We start from the raw sequence: 7,921 nt of genomic DNA, 5'->3' as shown, positions 1-7,921 counted from the left end.
CAGGAAGGGGCAATTCCCACCATCCTAGAAAAGGAGACTGGAACTCCATTGAGCCCTCTTGCCTGCAGGGACCTCAGAGGGCATTAAGGGAGGCCAGCCTAGGTGTTCTGCCCTGTCCCTGGCCCTTGGGTCCTGCCTCATCTGCTATCTTTTTCCACAAAGAAATCAGGATGGCAACCCCCAATGCAGCCCCACCAGAGGAAGGAGACAAAGAGCGTCAAGGCTCACACTCATCTTGGAACATTAAGTGACTTACTGATTAGCTAGTCCAAAAGTTAGAGCAGAGTTTGGTGGCATGACACCCTAAGATTACATTCTAGGAGAAACCTGTGTGGCACGTGCCTGAGGCTGTGCATTGAAGGAGCTCCAGACAGGTCACTTGGGCTTCATTGAGCCTGTGCTGCTAGTCAATTCGTGGAGACATGGGCTTGATAAGAGCAGACAACAAAGGTGGCACACAGCAGACATGCTTAGCTGTCAGGTGGGCAAGGAGGGGTAGGCATCAGACTTCCCTGCAGGGGAGAACCCTCTTAGGGCCCTGAACTGAACCAAGAGATTCTTCAGTTTTTTGAAGCACAGGCTGTACGTGGAGCTTCAGGGTTGGCACTGTGCTGTGGCATGGTAAAAGTGGGGTAAACAGTCAGTCACTGAGGGGCTTTCATTGCTCATTTTTCTGATGAGCATGATTAAGAGCCCAAAGCCACAAGCTAGAATGGGCAAGAGCACTGGGCTGAGGCATCACCTTTTTTCTTCACCGGCTCCCATAAGCCTTCCTGGCATGCCTTGAGGAAGAAGATCCCTTATCGTTATGTAGGCACAAAAGTCATGTGAGGAAAGCCCAACCACAGCCACTTTTGTGGTCACACCTGGGCCTCCACACTCCAGTGGCCTGTGAAACCCAAATGTAATTCCGGAGATGAGAATTTAAATTTGGTTCTAGAAACAAAGAGTTCAGCCCCGAGGCCAGAGCAGAAGTGGACATGTTAATTCCATGACACAAGGGCCAAATCAGAGAGATGAATTGACTGTTAAGCTGCACCCATGCAGTGTGTGTACTGACCCAAGCACGTCCCATTCTCTTCCTGCCTCCAATTATTTTACCTACAACTTGTCATTTGTACCAGCTCTTTCTCTACCCCCCATATCCTATGGTTTTTGACATTCCTCTGAAGACTGCATGACTAGAGTTAAGGGTCACAGCACTCTAGCCTACTCAGGCTGTGCCAGGAAGAGAGATCTCTCAACCTACCTTGACACTTAAGAGCCACGCATAAATAGTGCCAACTCCACGAGGAGAGCTGTCACACCCTCAGACTGTTTTCTGCTCTCCATACCAAAAGATAAATTAGAATGACAAAGAAAATAAGATACAAACATGGCAGTTCTGCCTTTTAAGGGCTGGCCTCAGCCTAGTCACCATGAATCACAATTTCAGGTTCTGCATCACTGTGTCCCACCTTGGAAAATAGTGGAACTGGGGCCCCAGAATGTCATGATCCAATGACAGTCTGGAGAAGGGGCACCTCAGCAGCCTAAACAAACCCAGTCACACTTGTAAAAGAAACACACCCTACCAACTAAGAAGCCATCTCTTTATCTTTGACAACCATACCAGCAATGTGCACACACAATGGGCCTTTTAGTAAACTGTCAACTCAAGGATTTAAGAAATATCAAACCATTTTGAATTTAGAGTCTCAGGAAGAAGAGCCTCCACTGCCCGAACTAGACTGTATGATGGCTGAAATGGATGAAATGGATGAAACTGACAGTGGTAACTTGATTTGGGCATACCTGAGGACCTGCCTTGTATTAAAAAAAAAAAAAAAAAAGCTTCTGAGTGTCCAGAGTTCCAAGTTAAAAAATCGAGTAATGGCTGACCTGAAAATTATTCTTTATTTATGAGGAAGATCTCAGTACCAGGTCTGTTCCATCCAGTGGCATGGAATACAGGCCACACAAGGGACTGAGGCCACTCCTTTTTTGTTAAATAAATGCTGACAGGTGAAAAGTTGTTGAAAAAAGTGCTAAATAACAATGCTATACAAACTGCATGCTTTCTGTAAGTGGGAATGGTTATCATGTTAAGCCCACTGACAGTGGACTCTTTTCCCCTCTTTTTAAGTCCCCAGTGAAACTCCATGATCTCATTCACTGGTTCTGAGTCTCTTCTTTGACACCTTGAACCTGGTGCCATTTCCATGGGAGTCAAATTTGATGCAACTTATCCTATATTAAGGAAGGATTTCAGACTCTGCTCAATGTGCCTCAAAGCTCACCGAGGCATCAGCTAAGAAGGATGCAGTTGCTCTCTTTACCACTCTCATTCAGGCCTCTTTTCCTTAGATGCACAATCAGCAGCATACCAGGAAAGATGACTAATAAAACATCATGGTCACAATCAAGATTAATGCCAGAATAAGCAGTGACCACTTGTAAATCAAAAGGGAACATTTTTCAATGCCCTCAAATTCTGTCATCAGTTTCTGGATTCATTAATTGTTTTGAAGATCCATCCAACCTCTAGAGGAACCATGGACCCTAAGAGATGAACACCTACACTTAATCCTGGTTCAACAAAGCTTTCTCTTGACAAATAAGATGTCTGTGATCATGAGCTTCTAAGCAATCTGGACAATGCACAACCTGAAAACCTACAAAAAGGAGATGAGTAGGTATGAAAGAAATAACTTTCCACATTTTTTCTTGGGAAATTCAAAAAATTGTGATGGTGGAAAAATGCACAGAAGAAGACAGCATACTAAAACTCCTCATCAGGTGACTTTTACCACCAAGAGATTTTTGTTTTGTTTTGTCTTTTTTATTATACTTTGGGTTTTACGGTACATGTGCGCAACGTGCAGGTTAGTTACATATGTATACATGTGCTATGCTGGTGCGCTGCACCCACTAACTCATCATCTAGCATTAGGTGTATCACCCAATGCTATCCCTCCCCCCTCCCCCAACCCACAACAGTCCATGTATGTTTATTGTGGCATTATTCACAATAGCAAAGACTTGGAACCAACCCAAATGTCCAACAATGATAGACTGGATTAAGAAAAGGTGGCACATATACACCATGGAATACTATGCAGCCATAAAAAATGATGAGTTCATGTCCTTTGTAGGGACATGGATGAAATTGGAAATCATCATTCTCAGTAAACTATCGCAAGAACAAAAAACCAAACACCGCATATTCTCACTCATAGGTGGGAATTGAACAATGAGAACACATGGACACAGGAAGGGGAACACCACCAAGAGTTTTTAATCCCAGCTGTCAGATCTCCAAATAAAAACCAGAAGTTACTTCGCTGCATTTATCCATGATTTATTGCACAATATTTTGTCTATCATTTTGAGGGGTCTTCACTGAGGATCTTCCCATTAAACATATAAAGATAAAGAAAGGAAAAGGTAAAATAGCAATTCAATGAAATCATAAGATAAAATGTAGAAATATTCATCTTCTCACATTAGTTGAATTTTTGAATATATTTGAATGTGTATCTACCCATAAAGCTGATATATTCAAAATAAATCAAATATATGTCAAGTTAAAAACATTTTTTTTTACTGGTTGCAGTGGCTCACACCTGTAATCCCCGCACTTTGGGGGGTCGAGGAGGGCAGATCACTGAGGTCAGGTGTTTGAAATCAGCTTGGCCAACATGGTGAAACCCATCTCTACTAATAACACACACACACACAAGAAAAGCTGGCATCTGTAATCCCAGCTACTTTGGAGGTTGAGGTAGGAGAATCACTTGAAACCGAAAGGTGGAGGTTGCAGTGAGCTGAGATCACATCAGTGCACTCCAGCCTGAGTGACACAGCAAGACTCAAAATTTTATTTTTTAATGGCAAAAAGATTCACATACGGTCCAGACATTACTTGATGGAGTGGAGTGGGTGAGCCTCTGTCCTTGTAATGTAGGAAGAGCAATCAGTGCCCTGGATTCTGTGTAGGGTACCCATTGGTACACAAATAAAGAGGCCATCAGGGCTTCAGCTTAGCAACACTGAGGCTTGCAGGGGTCTTTTGAAAGCAGTAGAAATGGCCCGTAAAACTGAATGCTAGATGGGCTTGTAACAATAAAAGATCTGTCCAGGGATAACAGCAATCCTGATAGGAGCCCCTGACTATACCCTGCCTCAGCAAAATGTAGACAAAGAAAAAATAATTCAAGAGAAATAAAATTTAAAAATAAATTTAAAGTGATTGGAAAATAGGGCAAATAAAATAAACTGAAACAAAATAGAGAAATGTAAAGAAAAATATAACTAAGATTAGTGAAAATAAAATGAACATGAAGATAAACAATAAATACAAAATTGAGAAATAAAATAAGAAAATTTTAAGAATAAGTGGAAAAAAGTGAAAGTAAAAAACAAATACCAAGAAAAAATAAAATAACAAAGAGATATGCATGGAAATAAATAAAAGAAACAAGAAATTGAATACAATGTTACAAATGACAAAAATCTAGAATATTTGAAATTAAGAGACTATAATAAAAAACAAAAAATAAAAAATGCAATAAAATTAAATTAACAGAAAAAATGAAAGTAAATAAAAAATAAAAAGAAACAAACGCAAAGAAAAATGTACAGAAAAATAAAAGATTAAAAAGAAAAATAAGATCTAGGGATAATCTACAAAACATTTCATGCAACAATAGCATAATACGTAATATTTCTAATTACATATAGCTTATTTCCTAAGACAGGCAAACTTCTTAGCTAGCATGCAAGTTTTAGCATATTTAAACAAATGGTAATAAAAAAGTATTATTTCTGACTACAATAAAATATAACTGGAGGTTAGAAACCAAAAGAAAACTAGCATGTCTGCATATATATGAAAACTAGACAAATTATTCCACACACTATTTTAAAAGAATTAGAACATGCATGTTTCTTTAGATGTTTACAGTATTCAAAATGATCTACAGATCAATGAGATCTCTTTCAAAAAACCAATGGTAGTTTTTCCAGAAGTACTAAAATATTCCAAAGTGTTGACATAAATATTTAGCTGTGTCACCCAGGCTAGAGTGCAGGGTCCTAATCATGGCTCACTCCCTGTAGCCTTGAGCTCTGAAGTTCAATTGATCCTCCCACCTCTGCCTCACAAGTAGCTGGGCCTGCAGGTGCATGCCACCATGGTCAGCAAGATTGGAGGGTTTTTGTAGAGACAGGGTTTCATCTTATTGCCGATGCTGGTCTCAAACTTTTGGAGTCAAGCAATTCACCTGCCTTGACTTCCCAAAGTTCTGGGATCACAGGAGTGAGCCACAAAATATCACCCTATAATTTTTATAAACACTCAAAAACCACAAGTAGACAAACAACCTGGGAAAATATAATAAACTCAGAGGCATATATTTTTTATTTTAAAACATATTGCAAAGTTACAGTAATCAAACAGTGTGGTGCTGGCAAAAAGACAGAAAAATAAATGTTGAAAGAGATAAGAGAAGCTAGAAAGAAGCCGACATGCATGTACTCAGCTTATCTTAAACGAGGGTTGCAAATCCTCATGTTGCAGAACATTTTCTTTACATCAAAAATATTGGGTTCTGGTCACATGACTAGAAAATATCAACTCAGGGACACTCTGAAGGGTGAGTAGAGTTGATTGGGTAAAATGGAAAAAAAAAGAAGAATAAGAAAACTTTTAACAAAATGAGTTGGAGTCCTGTTTACAGGGCCCCACCTCCCAAATTGATGAACACCAAACCATCACAGAAAACTGAAGAGTCCAGGCTTCTCCTCCCTGCACAAGAGGTGAAATTTCCTTGTCTCCACTCTCTTCCCCAATTGTGCAGGTGGATATTACTGACAGAAAATCAGTTGGAAAAAGGAAGGCTTTATCTGGGGCCAGCAGTCTGATTTTTCAGACTTCAGGCTATTTTAAGCTTGAATGTGTGGTTTTTCCAAGGACCCTTGGCTCTTTTCTAACTCGCTATTTCCCACCTTTAAATGACTACATCTGATTGCCATTAGAATAAGGATAAGGATTAGGACAAAAAACACTTTTAAGTGCTTCCTGCTGAGGCAGGGCAGTTTTCTTGGAAAAATGGCAGTCAGATCTCACTAAGAGGTCTATCTAATTGTCCCCAGTGAAATGAGCCATAGTTCAAGGCTCTGGTTGAGTGACTTTTTGAACTTTGATAGGCTAAAATAAAAAGGATCAAACTGGGTTATTAAAAAACATGTATTGAAATGAAACAAGGGGTAAATGGCAAGGTCAGCTCAAAATTTCCAAGGTCTTTTCCCAGTTTGCATAGAAAGAGGGAGGACAAAACCTCAAATGGACAAAAAATATATTGTTTTGCCAGCATGTCAGACTTCTGGGTTCTTTTGTCTTGAGTTCAATCCTAAGCAAACCAGTCTAAATTTTGGGAAATTAACTCTTCCAGGCTTTGAGGATGCATCTGAGGAAAGTGTCCCATAGTATGAAGACATGATTGCCTATCTGTAAATAGAGGACAGAGGAGAAAGAAAAAACAAAAAACATTATTTTCAGAGAAGTCCCAAGGGTTTAGGTTGCATTGAAAAGGCATATAGACTGAAGATGAATGGCTGCTCATCTAGAAAGAGAGAAGCATTTGTCCCTGATTCCTTTCTCTTTCTTGCAAATTTCCAGGGTATGTTGAGGGATAGGAGAAAAAATCTTCTCTTTCCTGCTCCTATTCTTGTATCCCTGAGCCCCAGTGATTGTAACAAGGTCCATCCATGGATGTCAAAGCAGCTTTCACCCATCTTTAACAGAGAGAACTAGGGTGGTTGAAATGTCTGCTCTTACCCACATATGCCCTATCTACTCTGCTGTCAGTAGTTCTGGAGTTCATTAGACTTTATTTATGCCAATGATACTAGCATAATCTTTATCCATGAAACGGGAGGCTTGGCTTAATTGTCTGGAATTTGTCATGCTCACCTGCACTGTGCCTTTTATCCTCCATTATCACCTACTTCTGGATTTCTCAGATCCAGTGTTATTTCCTAGGGCTTCAACCCAAACCTTGAAATTGAGGTTGGGACAAAAATGTGTCTCAGGGGTTTGCATGGACTCCATATAATTAGCTGAATTTTTAGATGAAGCTGCAGGATTGAGTCCTCTTTCCATGAGGGAGACAAAGAATGTCTTGTAACACACCCAGATAACTAGTGGCTCTAGTTATGCATGCTAAGATTTGGGTGGGCACACTGCTTAATCCCATAACAATGCAGAGTTTGCAGGATAATTGCCCAGAACTAGAATATTAATCGAGATTTTTACCAGTTTCTTTTCATTTCTTCTGAGCTGCAGTTGAATATCACTAATTGGTTTACAAGAGTAAGCAAGTTTATTCTAAAATATAGGAAAAATGCAAATCTAATGAGTTTAGGATTTAATGACAAATATAAAATTAGTTTTGACAAATAATCTTTTCCATTCAGTTCTTTTGTTGTTGTTGTTAGAAACAAATAATGACAGAACTGAGTTCTTTGTGAAATAAACCTTAGTCATATACTTGGGTTCATTATTTACATAAAGCACAACAAGAAAAGTTATTCCTACATAGTTATTTTACATTGGCTTTAATAGAACTCTTCCACAAGAAATTTCAGAGAGAACCTTCTGAAGTCAAACCCAGCCATGGTTTTGTACCATCAGTTGCTTATGAGTTGGGTGATCCCCTTCTCTTATGGACCCAAAATAAACTTGGAGCTCCTGGGCCTGTCCAAAGTGTCATTCTTTATTTACCACAGATCAGGAACCCTGTGCAAGGACTGTGTAGATAAGGTATAAGGCCAGTTTATCCAAGGGGCTATTATTGGCTCTGCAAGTTGAGCTTGACTGCTTAAAGGGAAGCAGAAGGTTTCAATCAAGGCCTTGATGAAACAACCAGTTTCTCTAACT

The sequence above is a fragment of the Pongo abelii genome, chromosome Y, assembly GCF_028885655.2.
Source record: "Pongo abelii isolate AG06213 chromosome Y, NHGRI_mPonAbe1-v2.0_pri, whole genome shotgun sequence".
NCBI classification, from domain to species: domain Eukaryota; kingdom Metazoa; phylum Chordata; class Mammalia; order Primates; family Hominidae; genus Pongo; species Pongo abelii.
This window is presented reverse-complemented; position numbering follows the sequence as displayed.